A 15,873-nucleotide genomic window follows, 5' to 3' on the forward strand; every position below is an offset into this window, starting at 1 on the left:
TTTGGAAGCTAGCATCGGTGTAACCAGTTACAACGAGCTCCTCCTTACCCCCATATACTAGGAACATATCTTTAGTCCTTCTTAAGTACTTAAGAATGCCTTTTACCGTTGTCCAGTGACCCTCACCTGGATCAGCCTGGTACCTACTCGTAGCACTTATAGTGTATGAAACATCTGGGCGTGTACTTATCATGGCATACATGATTGATCCAATTGCTGAGGCGTATGGTACCTTACTCATGCGCTCCCGCTCATTAGCCGTCGCAGGACATTGCATCTGGCTAAGGTGTATACCATGTGACATAGGTAAGAACCCTTTCTTGGACTGTTCCATGTTGAACCGTTTCAAAACCTTGTCAATGTACGTATCTTGACTTAATCCTATAAGCCTCTTCGACCTATCTCTATAGATCCTTATGCCCAAAATATATGCTGCTTCCCCTAAGTCCTTCATAGAAAAACTCTTTTTCAGTGAAGCCTTGACAGACTCCAGCATAGGAATGTCATTCCCAATCAATAATATGTCATCCACATACAAGATCAGAAATACAACAGTGCTCCCACTTTCCTTCTTGTAAACACAAGCTTCTTCTTCATTCTGATGAAAACCAAACCCTTTGACCACTTCATCAAAACGAATGTTCCAACTCTGAGATGCTTGCTTCAACCCATAAATGGATTTCTGAAGTTTGCATATCTTTCCAGCATTGATCGGATCGACAAAACCCTCGGGCTGTATCATATACACGTCCTCATCTAGGTTTCCATTAAGGAAAGCTGTTTTGACATCCATCTGCCAAATCTCATAATCTAAATATGCGGCAATAGCTAGAATGATCCGAATAGATTTAAGCATCGCTACTGGCGAGAATGTCTCGTCATAGTCAACTCCTTGAACTTGTCGAAAACCCTTTGCAACAAGTCGAGCCTTATAGATGTGAACATTTCCATCCATGTCTTTCTTCTTCTTATAGATCCATTTGCATTTTATGGGTCTAACACCATCAGGCGGGTCAACCAAGTTCCAAACTTGATTTTCTCCCATGGAATCTATCTCGGATCTCATGGCGACTTGCCATTTCTCGGAATCTGGGTCCATCATCGCTTCTGCATATGTTGCAGGTTCGTCGTTGTCTAACAACAACACTTCCCCATTGCCCAACAATAGCACTTCTCCTCGTGCCTCGCGAAGCCTTGCTGACCTTCGTGGTTGTGGTGGTGATTCTCTTGCCATAGACGTCTCAACTTGTTCTGCTACATTAGCATCACTTGTTGAATCTTGTCCCACTGGCTCATCCTGAACTTCTTCAAGATACACCTTTTGTTTACTTTTCTCTCTTTTGAGAAACTCTTTCTCTAAGAACACACCGTTCCGAGCGACAAACACTTTGCCCTCTGACCGGTGGTAAAAGTAATATCCTAAAGTTTCCTTTGGATATCCCACGAACATGCACTTGTCCGATTTTGGAGTGAGTTTATCTGACTGAAGTCGCTTGACGTAAACCTCACAACCCCAAATCTTCAGAAAAGACAAACTAGGAGTTTTCCCAGTCCACATCTCATATGGTGTCTTAACTACGGACTTAGACGGTACCCTATTTAGTGTGAAAGCTGCTGTTTCTAGAGTGTATCCCCAAAACGACAAAGGTAGGTCCGACTGGCTTATCATTGATCGAACCATATCCAATAAAGTCCGATTACGTCGCTCAGACACGCCATTCCTCTGAGGCGTTCCAGGCGGCATAAGCTGTGGAACAATTCCACAACTCCTTAGATGATTGCTAAACTCATGACTCAAATATTCACCTCCACGATCTGATCGCAGTGCTTTAATTTTCTTGCCACGCTGATTTTCTACTTCATTCCGAAACTCTTTGAACTTTTCTAAGGATTCAGACTTGTGTTTCATTAAGTAGACATACCCATATCTACTAAAATCATCAGTGAAGGTTATGAAGTATTGGAATCCTCCCCTAGCTGTCGTACTCATTGGTCCGCACACATCAGTATGTATGAGTTCCAATAAATCTAATGACCTCTCCGGTAAACCCGTGAAGGGCGCCTTGGTCATCTTACCAAGTAAGCAAGCTTCACATGTCTCGTATGATTCAAAATCAAACGAAGTTAAAAGCCCATCAGAATGAAGCTTCTTCATGCGATTCTCACTTATATGACCCAAACGACAGTGCCACATGTAGGTAGGACTTAAATCATTAGGCCGAGGCCTTTTAGCACTAATATTATAGATAGGTGCATCATCAAGATTTAAAATGAATAACTCATTCATAATGGATGCAAAAGCCACAAACATGCCATTCTTAGAGATCACACAACCATTGTTTTCACTCGCAAATGAATAACCATCCTTCATCAAACATGAAGGAGACATAATGTTTCGACTCATACTAGGAACTAGATAACAATTATTTAACTCCAAAATAAATCCTGATGGGAGGTGGAGTTGCATCGTCCCGACGGTCAACACAGCAACTCTTGCATTATTGCCTACCCGGAAATCAACTTCTCCTCTTTTCACGCTTCTACTTCTTATCATTCCCTGCATCGAATTGCAAATATGGGCAACCGATCCGGTATAAAATACCCAAGAATTAATATAAGAATCAGCAAGAAAAATTTCTGTAATGTGAATAGCAAGTGTACCTGCTGCGGCTGTACCCTTACTGTCGCGATCCTTAATAGAGGCCAAGTACTGCTTGCAATTCCTTTTCCAGTGACCAAGTTCTTTGCAATAAAAGCACTCTGCATCTGCAGCTGGTCCAGCCTTGGGCTTTTGATTTGGCTTGGATACTGTATCCTTTGCCTTGCCCTTCTTCTTTTGAGATTTACCCTTCTTCTTAAAGTTGGGTTTGTTTTGGACCGCCATCACATGGCCGCTGCTGCCAGAGCTTTTCTTTATGTCCCCCTCTGTTGTTTTCAGCATGCCACATAGTTCATTGAGTCCCCTCTCCGCCCCATGCATATGGTAGTTCGTAATGAAGTTTCCATAGCTGGGCGGAAGAGATGCCAAAATGAAGTCAGTGGCCAACTCTTGGCTTATTGGGAAGCCTAGCTTCTCCAACCTCTGACTGTAACCAACCATTTTGATTACGTGTGGCCCAACTGCTGCGCCTTCTGCTAGCTTGCATTCCAGAAAGGCTTTGGACACATTGAACCTTTCAGTCCTAGCCTGAGTCTGGAACATATCCTTGAGCGCCACGATCATATCGTGCACCTCATGGTTTGTCTCAAACTGCATCTGTAGCTCAGGCTCCATGCAAGCAAGCATTAGGCAACTCACTTCAAGATTATCATCCATTGCTTTCTTGTAAGCGGTTTTAGCTGCAGCAGTTGCATTTTCACCAGGATCCTCTGGCAGTGGGGTGTCTAGAACGTCTTCCTTTTTTTCAGCCCTGAGAACAATTCTCAGGTTACGGATCCAATCCGTATAGTTTGTTCCATTTAACTTATCATTTTCAAGAATTGATCGCAAAGTAAATGTTGGTGTGCTAGGTGCCATTTATCTACAACAAAATAATGCAAAATACTAAGACAAAAATATCCATGACAGAGTAAATCATATTAAACATTTAGTAGTCTACTCCCACTAAAATCAATATCCCTCGATTGATACTTAGTGATTCAGAACCCACAACTAACAAGTCTACTAGTGAGCTTTAGCATCACCGCTAGAAGACAAGGTAGATCGGTAAGCAACTCCTTGCTAATCATATCATATATATGACTCCTGTTGTTGGGTAACATCTCTATGTCTCGGCTCCCAACCTTATGCCCCAAAGTCCTTAACCATTAAGCTGACTTTGTTTAAGTTAACCAACCCTTTCTGCAGTTCGTATCCGATACAAACCTATCTAGTCAAGGAAAACTGGTGGCACCCTAATTTCATAGACCCACCACCAATTGTACAAGACTTATGATAGTGCAAGGTTTGGAGAGGCATTTAAGCTTAAACATTTATGAGGGATCGTCCTACTTATATCATCGCACGCAAGGACATATATGCAATATGAACAAGTAGAACATTAAGAATGGCATTCACACAACAGTTGTGATTCGGTATGGCTTGCTGTCACATGGTGATCCCCATCTCCAATAATCTGTCCATCACGATGATCTCCATCTCCATGATATAGGTATGCCATCCTTTAGGTGATGAGTCCTTCAAGACCTATCTAACGTATGCTGGTAAACAAATTACATATACGCTTTGGATCATCACATGTTGACACGCATGTCATTACATTAAATTTGGACAATACATGTGGCTTCAGCCGTATTGCCCTGGTCACGACACGCAGGTCATGAATAATTCATTAATATGCATCATATACACACAATAGCCATACCGATCACAGATGTCCTGCAAAAACAGGTTAGACAAACACGTTTCTACATGTTCGCCACTACAGCAGATAGCCACGCAGGATTCCATGCATCGTATGTATGGAAATTCCACTGAAAATCTCACGCGGTTGATCAAATCAACCCAAATCCGAGACTTTCGACCCGAAGAAGATTACACTCATGACGTCGATCTGTTACGTCAATCTGTTGGTTGTGTACGCAGTTAGCCCCGATGGTGATTCCAGCCGGTAGGGGCAAGTCGCGCACATAACAGAGAAGGATGAACTAATCTCTTCAATCATATCCGATGTAATCTACTTCAACCCTTTATAACCAATTGATCTAATCAAACCGTGCATCAAGTAGATCCATCTCATGAACCTAGATCCAGACCTAAAACTACGTAGAACCTGCCTCTGATACCACTGTCGGATTACGGGGAGGCTACGCTAGCGCAAAACAAAATTTTCAACCCCATAATACCAAGAACTACTGCGGTTATAGGTCATGGAATTACCACTAGACGCGCAGAGCAGCGGAAGACGTCTCGATGTAGACGAACGCGTCGAGCAGTGCCGTGCAGTTGTCGACGTCCTTCACGTCCTCACACGGTTCGTCCTAGTGCTCCAGATGCAGCACCTCCGAGGTATCCACACGTACAGGGAGGAAGCGCCGCGTACCGAACTGCTAGGTTCGCGACGGCGGCTTGGCGAGGGCGAGAGGCGAGCGGCTACTCGTTTGCTGGTGGCGAATTAGGTTAATCCTAACCGCGCCCCCGCCCCTCATTATATAGGCGTTATGGTGGGATTCTGACACCGAGGCCCATCATTAACCCTAAAGCCCAGTCTAATTTCGGATCTAATCCGAGTTAGGCTTCCTTCCCCTTAAGTGTGTGACCCTATAGGTTCACGTACAAATAGACATAGCCCGAGTACTCTTACTTGGCCCAATAATTGACAGCGGCCTCTAGCAAGACATGTCAACTCCTATGCGCACGTAAAGATCATATCAGACGAACTATTGCAACATTACGTACATGTTGTTCCCTTTGTCTCACGATATTTGGTCTGGTTCTAAGCTGACCTCTCTTTCTCGATACTGTGAATTGGAATCCTTTCAATGGTTAACTCTTAACCCTAGCACGGCCATGCATTTCTTGATCCAATCACTCAAGGGGCCCAGAGATATCTCTCTCACAAAGAGAGGGACAAATTCCATCTTGACTGACCATGCCTCACAGCATGCTTCCTGACAAACCCAAAACTACCTTTATAACTACCTAGTTACGGAATAGCGTTTGATAGTCCCTAAGTAAGTCAATTCATATCTTGAGAACATGCGACAATCTCAGGTCTAAAGATATAGTATTCATGTTGCAAAAAGAGAACTATGTTACAATATCTCACGTTGGGTCGGTCCAGCCTCATGTCATACATGCGCCCACATTATTAGTTTAACATCTCCATGTTCATGACTTGTGAAATGTAGTCATCAACTAATACATGTGCTAGTCATCGACTCTGACTAGGGACATCATTTAGAATAACCATATAAGTAAAGAATCTCACAAACAATTCACATAATTGCTAATCAATACAAGGTGCCTTCCATGGATATTCAATTAAGCAATATATATATCATGGATACAAAGAAATACGCTCATCTCTATGATTATCTCTAGGGCATATTTCTAATAGATACAACCGGTTGATGGCATAGCAGGCGGTGTTGACCACCTCGGCCCAAAACCGATCCGAAGTCTTGTACTCATCAAGCATGGTTCTTGCCATGTCCAATAGAGTTCTATTCTTCCACTCCACTACACCATTTTGTTGTGGAGTGTAGGGAGAAGAGAACTCATGCTTGATGCCCTCCTCCTCAAGGAAGCCTTCAATTTGAGAGTTCTTGAACTCTGTCCCGTTGTCGCTTCTAATTTTCTTGATCCTTAAGCCGAACTCATTTTGAACCTGTCTCAAGAATCCCTTTAAGGTTTCTTGGGTATGAGATTTTTCCTGCAAAAAGAATACCCAAGTGAAGCAAGAATAATCATCCACAATAACTAGACAGTACTTACTCCCGCTGATGCTTATATAAGCTATCGGGCCGAATAGGTCCATGTGTAGGAGTTCCAGTGGCCTGTCAGTCGTCATGATGTTCTTGTGTGGATGATGAGCACCAACTTGCTTCCCTGCCTGACATGCGCTACAAATCCTGTCTTTCTCAAAATGAACATTTGTTAGTCCCAAAATGTGTTCTCCCTTTAGAAGCTTATGAAGATTCTTCATCCCAACATGGGCTAGTCGGCGGTGCCAGAGCCAACCTATGTTAGTCTTAGCAATTAAGCAAGTGTCGAGTTCAGCTCTATCAAAATCTACTAAGTATAGCTGACCCTCTAACACTCCCTTAAATGTTATTGAATCATCACTTCTTCTAAAGACAGTGACACCTACATCAGTAAAAAGACAGTTGTAGCCCATTTGACATAATTGTGAAACGGAAAGCAAATTGTAATCTAATGAATCAACAAGAAAAACATTGGAAATGGAATGGTTAGGAGATATAGCTATTTTACCCAAGCCTTTGACGAAACCTTGGTTTCCATCCCCGAATGTGATGGCTCGTTGAGGATCTTGGTTTTTCTCGTAGGAGGAGAACATTTTCTTCTCCCCTGTATTGTGGTTTGTGCACCCGCTATCGATGATCCAACTTGAGCCCCTGGATGCATAACTCTATAAAACAAGTTTAGTTCTTGACTTTAGGTACCCAAATGGTTTTGGGTCCTTTGGCATTAGACACAAGAACTTTGGGTACCCAAACACAAGTCTTTGATCCCTTGTGTTTGCCCCCAACATACTTGGCAACTACCTTGCCGGATTTGTTAGTTAACACATATGATGCATCAAAAGTTTTGAATGAAATGCTATGTTCATTTGATGCACTAGGAGTTTTCTTCTTAGGCAACTTAGCACGGGTTGGTTGCCTAGAGCTAGATGTCTCACCTTTATACATAAAAGCATGGTTAGGGCCAGAGTGAGACTTCCTAGAGTGAATTCTCCTAATCTTGCTCTCGGGATAACCGGCAGGGTATAAAATGTAACCCTCGTTATCCTGAGGCATGGGAGCCTTGCCCTTAACAAAATTAGATAATCTTTTAGGAGGGGCATTAAGTTTGACATTGTCCCCCTTTTGGAAGCCAATGCCATCCTTGATGCCAGGGCGTCTCCCACTATAGAGCATGCTTCTGGCAAATTTAAATTTTTCGTTTTCTAAGTCATGCTCGGCAATTTTAGCATCTAATTTTGCTATATGATCATTTTGTTGCTTAATTAAGACCATATGATCATGAATAGCATCAATATCAACATCTCTATATCTAGTGCAAATAGAAGTATGCTCAACGGTAGATATAGAGGGTTTGCAAGATTTTAATTCTATCACCTTAGCATGTAATATATCATTTTCACTTCTAAGGTTAGAAATAGTAACATTGCAAACATCAAAATCTTTAGCCTTAGCAAGCAATTTTTCATTTTCAATCCTAAGGCTAGCAAGAGAATTGTTCAATTCTTCAATCTTAGCAAGCAAATCATCATTATTATTATTTCTAAGATTGGAAATTGAAACATCACAAACATTTGAATCAACCTTAGCTAACAAATTAGCATTCTCATTTCTAAGGTTGTCAATAGTCTCATGGCAAGTGCTTAGTTCACTAGACAATTTTTCACATTTTTCTACTTCTAGTGTATAAGCATTTTTAACCTTAACATGCTTTTTGTTTTCCTTGATTAGGAAGTCCTCTTGGGTGTCCAAGAGATCATCCTTCTCATGAATGGCACTAATCAATTCATTTAATTTTTCTTTTTGTTGCATGTTTAGGTTGGCAAAAAGAGTACGCAAGTTGTCTTCCTCATCACTAGAGGACTCATATCTAGTGGAGGATTTGGATTTAACCTTCTTCTTTTTGCCGTCTTTTGCCATGAGGCACTTGTGGCCGACGTTGGGGAAGAGGAGGCCCTTGGTGACGGCGATGTTGGCGGCGTCCTCGTCGGAGGAGGAGTCGGTGGAGCTCTCGTCGGAGTCCCACTCCCGGCAAACATGGGCATCGCCGCCCTTCTTCTTGTAGTATCTCTTCTTCTCCTTTCTTCTCCCCTTCTTGTCGTTGTCCCTATCACTATCACTTGATAATGGACATTTAGCTATAAAGTGACCGGGCTTACCACACTTGTAGCAAACCTTCTTGGAACGGGATTTGTAGTCCTTCCCCTTCCGTTGCTTGAGGATTTGGCGAAAGCTTTTGATGATTAAAGCCATCTCCTCATTGTCGAGCTTGGAGGCATCGATTGGTTGTCTACTTGATGTAGACTCCTCCTTCTTCTCCTTCGTTGCCTTGAATGCAACCGGTTGTGCCTCGGGCGTGGAGGGGCCATCGAGCTCGTTTATCTTCTTTGAGCCTTTGATCATCAATTCAAAGCTCACAAAATTCCCGATTACTTCCTCGGGAGTCATTAGTGTATATCTAGGATTGCCACGAATTAATTGAACTTGAGTAGGGTTAAGGAAAACAAGTGATCTTAAAATAACCTTAACCATTTCATGGTCATCCCATTTTTTGCTCCCGAGGTTGCGCACTTGGTTCACCAAGGTTTTGAGTCGGTTGTACATGTCTTGTGGCTCCTCTCCTTGGCGTAGTCGGAAACGACCGAGCTCCCCCTCGATCGTCTCCCGCTTGGTGATCTTGGTCACCTCGTCTCCTTCGTGCGCGGTCTTTAGCGTGTCCCAAATCTCCTTAGCACTTTTCAACCCTTGCACCTTGTTATACTCCTCTCGACTTAGAGAGGCGAGGAGTATAGTTGTGGCTTGGGAGTTGAAGTGTTGGATTTGGGCCACTTCGTCCTCATCGTAGTCCTCATCCCCTACGGATGGTACCTGTACACCAAACTCAACAATATCCCAAATAATTTTGTGGAGTGAGGTTAGGTGATATCGCATCATATCACTCCACCTAGCATAATCTTCACCATCAAATGTTGGTGGTTTGCCTAATGGGACAGAAAGTAAAGGTGTATGTTTAGGAATGTGAGGATAGCGTAGGGGGATCTTACTAAACTTCTTGCGCTCATGGCGCTTAGAAGTAACGGACGGCGTGTCGGAGCCGGAGGTGGAAGGTGATGAAGTATCGGTCTCGTAGTAGACCACCTTCCTCATCTTCTTTTTCTTGTCGCCACTCCGATGCGACTTGTGGGAAGAAGCTTTCTTCTCCTTCCCTTTCTTTTTGTTGCGGGACTCTTCCGATGAAGCCTTCCCGTGGCTTGTAGTGGGCTTGTCGCCGATGGGTTTGTCGTCGGTCTCCATCTCCCTCTTGGCGTGTTCTCCCGACATCACTTCGAGCGGTTAAGCTCTAATGAAGCACCGGGCTCTGATACCAATTGAAAGTCGCCTAGAGGGGGGTGAATAGGGCGAAACTGAAATTTACAAAGTTAATCACAACTACAAGCCGGGTTAGCGTTAGAAATAATAATGAGTCCGAGAGAGAGGGTGCAAAACAAATCGCAAGCGAATAAAGAGTGTGACACGCGGATTTGTTTTACCGAGGTTCGGTTCTCGCAAACCTACTCCCCGTTGAGGTGGTCACAAAGACCGAGTCTCTTTCAACCCTTTCCCTCTCTCAATCGGTCCCTCGGACCGAGTGAGCTTCTTCTTCTCAATCAAACGGGAACAAACTTCCCCACAAGGGCTAACACACAATTGGTGCCTCTTGCCTCGGTTACAATTGAGTTGTTCACAAGAAAGAATCAAAGAAGAAAGTAATCCAAGCGCAAGAGCTCGAAAGAACACAAGCAAATCTCTCTCACTTATCACTAAAGCTTTGTGTGGAATTGGGAGAGGATTTGATCACTTGGGTGTGTCTAGAATTGAATGCTAGAGCTCTTGTAAGTAGTTGAAAGATGGAAAACTTGGATGACTTGAATGTGGGGTGGTTAGGGGTTTTATAACCCCAACCACCAAACTAGCCGTTTGGTGGAGGCTGCTGTCGCATGGCGCACCGGACAGTCCGGTGCGCCACCGGACAGTGTCCGGTGCGCCAGCCACGTCACCCGACCGTTAGGGTTCGACCGTTGGAGCTCTGTCTTGTGGGCCTGCCTGGCTGTCCAGTGGCACACCGGACAAGTCCTGTAGACTGTCCGGTGTGCCACCCACGCGTGCTCTGCTCCTCTGCGCGCGCTGGCGCGCATTTAATGCGTTGCAGTCGACCGTTGGTGCGAAGTAGCCATTGCTCCGCTGGCTCACCGGACATGTCCGGTGAATTATAGCGGAGCGGAAATCCAAAGCTGGCGAGTTCAGAGTTGCTCTTCCCTGGAGCACCGGACACTGTCTGGTGTAGCACCGGACAGTCCGGTGAATTATAGCGAAGCGCCTCTGAGAATTCCCGAAGGTGTGAAGTTCAGCTTGAAGTCCCCTGGTGCACCGGACACTGTTCGGTGGCACACCGGACAGTCCGGTGCGCCAGACCTGGGCACACTTCGGTTATCCCTTGCTCTTTGTGTTGAACCCTTTTCTTGGTATTTTTATTGGCTTTTTGTGAACCTTTGGCACCTGTATAACTTATAGACTAGAGCAAACTAGTTAGTCCAATTATTTGTGTTGGGCAATTCAACCACCAAAATCAATTAGGAAAATAGGTGTAAGCCTAATTCCCTTTCAATATCATATTTGGGTCTACTAACAAATCTACTTGTGAAGAGTTTAGTAGGATCATGATTCAAAAATTCGAGATGTCTATGATGGGGGAGTTGAAGTATTTTCTAGGATTTCAAGTCAAGCAAATCCAAGAGGGCATCTTCATCAGCCAAACAAAGTACATTCAAGACATACTCACCAAGTTTGGGATGAAGGATGCCAAGCCCATCAAGACACCCATGGGAACCAATGGGCATCTCAACCTCGACATGGGAGGTAAATCCGTAGATCAAAAGGTATACCGGTCGATGATAGGATCTCTACTCTATTTATGTGCATCTCGACCGGATATTATGCTTTCCGTATGCATGTGTGCAAGATTCCAAGCCGATCCTAAGGAAGTTCACCTTAGGGACATAAAACGAATCTTGAGATATTTAGTTCATACACCTAAGTTTGGTCTTTGGTACCCCAAGGGATCCACTTTTGATTTAATAGGATATTCAGATGCTGATTGGGCAGGGTGTAAGATTGATAGGAAGAGCACATCAGAGACTTATCAGTTCTTGGGAAGATCCCTGGTGTCTTGGGCTTCAAAGAAACAAAATTTTGTAGCTCTTTCTACCGCCGAAGCCGAGTACATTGCTGTAGGCCATTGTTGAGCAATTGCTTTGGATGAGGCAAACCCTTAGGGACTATGGTTACAAATTGACCAAAGTCCCTCTCCTATGTGATAATGAGAGTGCAATCCGCATGGCGGATAATCCCGTTGAGCACAACCACACTAAGCACATAGCCATTCGGTATCACTTTTTGAGGGATCACCAACAAAGAGGGGATATCGAGATTGCATATGTTAGCACCAAAGAATAATTAGCCGATATCTTTACCAAGCCATTAGATGAGAAAACTTTTACCAAACTTAGGCATGAGCTAAATATTCTTGATTCTCAGAACTTTGATTGATTCCTTGCATACATAGCTCCTTTATACCTGTTGGGGATTTGTTCTCAAATGCTTTGCCTTGGCAAACAATAATTTCCGAGTGATGCGTTTGCAATTACAGGAACCCATGAACAGTAAAGGAATATTGTTCACTATTTATAGGCACAGGACACAGCCTGTGAGGAATTACAATCATACCCCTCATAAAAGTTTACAACAATGACTCAGACCTTTATGGACTAAAAGGTCATTCTATCTTTAAGTCGGTTCGACCCTTCATCTTCGGATATGTTGTAATACCGAAGCTTTATGAATGGTGCCTTCGGCGTCACGTACGAGCAGCTTCAGCCGAAGCTGTTTCTTTCTACAGGACCTTCGGCGATGAAGCATGGTCCCAACAGTAGCCCCTTCGCGGTGCTAGATCGTTTTTCGTAACGAGCTTGATCCATGAAAAAAGTCTCTTAGGCTTCAGGAAGCCGAAGGTCCGAAAATACCTTCCCTGAGCTCGTTGTCGAGAAACGATACAGTTTTCGAGCGCGTAGCAGTCCCACCATGCAGGTTCACTATTTTGGTTTTTGCGGCCCACCATGCAGCGGGTGCGAGCAACTGTTTGCCTGGTGTAAAAATCCTGATGATTCACCTTCTTACCTGCAGCATTATATAAACAGACAGGTAGGTGTGAAGTTACCACAACATTCATTGCTATTGCACTGTTCTGCTGCCAAAAATTTAACCATAGTCGAAGCTTGACTTTCGCATTCAAACGAAGCTCCAGTTTGGTGTCTGCTTCGTCAGAAGAAGAGCTTCGGAAGAAAGGTTATTAATTTCCAAGAAATTTTCAAGAAATTCAAAACAAATGGCCAGAGTGCGCTCTACTGCTAGAGTTGAGCGCGAAGGAGACGAAGCCGAAGCTATGGAAACCGTTCCTATCTCGGAAGCAATGAAGCGATCTGGGTTGATGACATCAGAAGACATCCCTGCTACTGAAGCAGAACAAGCAGATATTGAAGAGACTGATTCTGAAGGTGATCACAGTATCACAGTACCGAGCAAGCCCAGCCACCTGGACTTTGGAAAGTCAACCATCTCCAAGGCTGATTTTTCTAAGATGGTGAAGTCGGGCTACTTTAGCGAAGAAGAGAAAAAGCTGATTCGCTTCGGTGGAGAAGAAACTACCCCGAAGCCACAGAAAGATGAAATAGTGATTTTCAAGAGTTTCCTCAAAGCTGGTTTGAGATTTCCTTTGAATAGGATGATTGCTGATGTGCTAAAGAAATTTGGGATCTACCTTCATCAACTGACTCCTAACGCTATTGTTAGGCTTAGTATTTATATTTGGGCTCTCCGAAGCCAGGGGGTGGAACCGTTTGCCGAAGGTTTCTGCCGAGTGCACGAGCTACATTACCAAACCAAGGCCAGAAAGGATGGGTTACATGAAAGTTTTGGTTGTTATAATTTTGCCTATCGGAAAAGTACAAAATTTCCTTTGGTTAGCTACCGAAGCAAGTGGCCGGCAGGCTGGAAATCGGAATGGTTCTACGTCAAAGTTGACGATGACAAGGAGAAGCTGGTACAGAGTCCGCTTGAACTGATCTTCGGAGAGACCAGACCCCAATGCAGTATGACACCAGAAGGTCCAACCCAAACGGCGTTGGCCGAATTCAGGATTATTGCAGAGCACATTGGCACTAGAGATCTAGTGCAGGAATTTCTGGCGTTCAAAATATTTCCAACTATGAAGGAATGGGCTATGTCGAAGCTCGAAAGAGAGAAGAAGGAGGGGGAGCTTGTCCACCTGCCTTACCACTATAAGTTCAAGAAATATTTTAAAGCACCCTGCCAAGAATGGCTTGAAACAATCGAAGTAATGAGTACTGAAATTCTTGGGAATTATTCTAAAAAAGAGGATCAATTGATGACAACAGCCTTCGGCACCCGGCCGAAACGAAGGCTAAACAGAGTGCTTGATGCTATAGGCTTTGAATACCCTGACTACGAGCGGCTAGACAAGGGTGCCGAAGGGCAGAAAAGGAAAAGAGTAGCTAGCACTTTGATTAAAGACGACGAAGATCAACCAAAAAAGAAGAAAGAAAAGTTTGAACCGAAGGTAGTTGCTCCAAGAAAAAGAAAAGTTGCATCTCCAAAACCTGTATCTCCAGGACCAAAGAGATTGGTCCGAGATGAGGAAATTCTTGCGACACCTTCTGCTACCGAGGTAGAAGAAATTCTGAAGGTAATGACTGAATCTTTGCCTGTCAAGCTAAGTCCGCTGGCGCCGGAACTGACGAAGTTTTTTCAGAAGGACAAAGAAGCTTCGGCAGCAGAAAGCCCTGCGAAGCCGAAAAAACGGAGAATCATTCAAGTGACAGATGTGATTCATCAGACGCCACCACCGGTATCGGCGTCAAAAATTGCTATTGTTGAGACCGCCGAAGCCGAAGCCGCCGCAGCCGAAGCTACCGAGGCCGAAACTACTGAAATTGCAATCGCCGGAGCCGAAGCCACCGGAGCCGAAGCTGCCGGAACCGAAGCTACCGGAGCTGAAGCTACCGGAGCCGAAGCCGAGACCACCAAAGATTCGAACCTGGAAACCACACTTGAAGTTATTGACAATATACTTCTGAAAATGGCTGAAGAAGAAGCTGTTGTGGCTGCGGTGAACACGGCTACTGAAAAGGGAAAAGAGCAGGTTGACGACATTTTGGAGGAAGGAAATTTTAACTTTCAAGATTTACTTGGGCAAGAATTAACAGGTGCTGAAAAAGAAGAGCTGAAAAAATATGCTATATCCTGTGGATATAAACCAGGGTCTATGCTATTTGGTGGGGTCAACGAGGGGAAGCTAAGATGCCTTCGGAATCGCACCGAGGCCAAAGTTGTTAGGACCTTCTCCAAAAGTGTTGGCTTGCCGAAGATAGAAGCGGACCTTTGCAGGTACCAGCGACAACATATCGCCGGTAGCTTGCTTTATGCTAATTTTAAGGTAAAAAATATTATTATTATTTTATTATTATTATTTTTTATGTCGTTTTCTGACAAGGTTGTTTTGGCAGAGTATATTATTAAGTAAAGTGCTAAAAATGCAACAAGATCTTGAAGATGAGAAGAACAAAGCTATCATCAAAGATTTAGAAGAAAAAGTTGAAAATTACGAAGCTGTTCTGAAGAAGAAGGACTTCGCCATTCAAGACCTTGAAATCATGGCTAAAGAACACGAAGGTGCCTTAGAAAAGAAAGACTTTATTATTCAGTCTATGGAAGGCTCCTTGGCTGAAGTCCAAGCCGAAAATGACAGTTTAAAGAATGAATTACTCAAAAAGTTAGAAAAATCTGAGCAAGAAAAGAAGAACCTTGAAACAAGTCTCAAGACTGAGATCGAGAAAAATTTAAATTTGCAAAAATCATTGAAGGAACTTCAAGAGAAATGCCTAAATTTCGGCAGCCGATGCGTGCAGCGGCTGAAGGATGTGTTTCACTCTATCGAAGTCAGTTCTGAAAAATTTTCACCTTCAGCTGAGAACCTGCCCAGCACCTTGGAATATATTGAAGGCGAGGTTGATGCTCTTGACGAAGTTATCGGTGGGCATGCTGACTTCTGCGCTCTGGTAGCTTCTCGGGGCACAGCTACCGCTTTTCTGAAGGCTGGCTGCACGCACGGAAGAATTGTAAATAGGCCAAACTTCAGCTTGTCAGCAGCAGATTTGGTTGATATCCCGAGTCTAGCCCGAAGCATCGGAAATAGATTTATGACCCAGATTTGGGTAAATGGCGGGCGAAAGATGGCTGGTGACGAAGCTCGAAGCCACCTTAAACCGGTGAGAAACTTATATTTGTTACTTTTACCTTCTCCTTGAAATTTACACCTTTCTTATTCTGCTTCTTAAT

Source organism: Zea mays, chromosome 1, assembly GCF_902167145.1.
Source record: "Zea mays cultivar B73 chromosome 1, Zm-B73-REFERENCE-NAM-5.0, whole genome shotgun sequence".
Classification (NCBI taxonomy): domain Eukaryota; kingdom Viridiplantae; phylum Streptophyta; class Magnoliopsida; order Poales; family Poaceae; genus Zea; species Zea mays.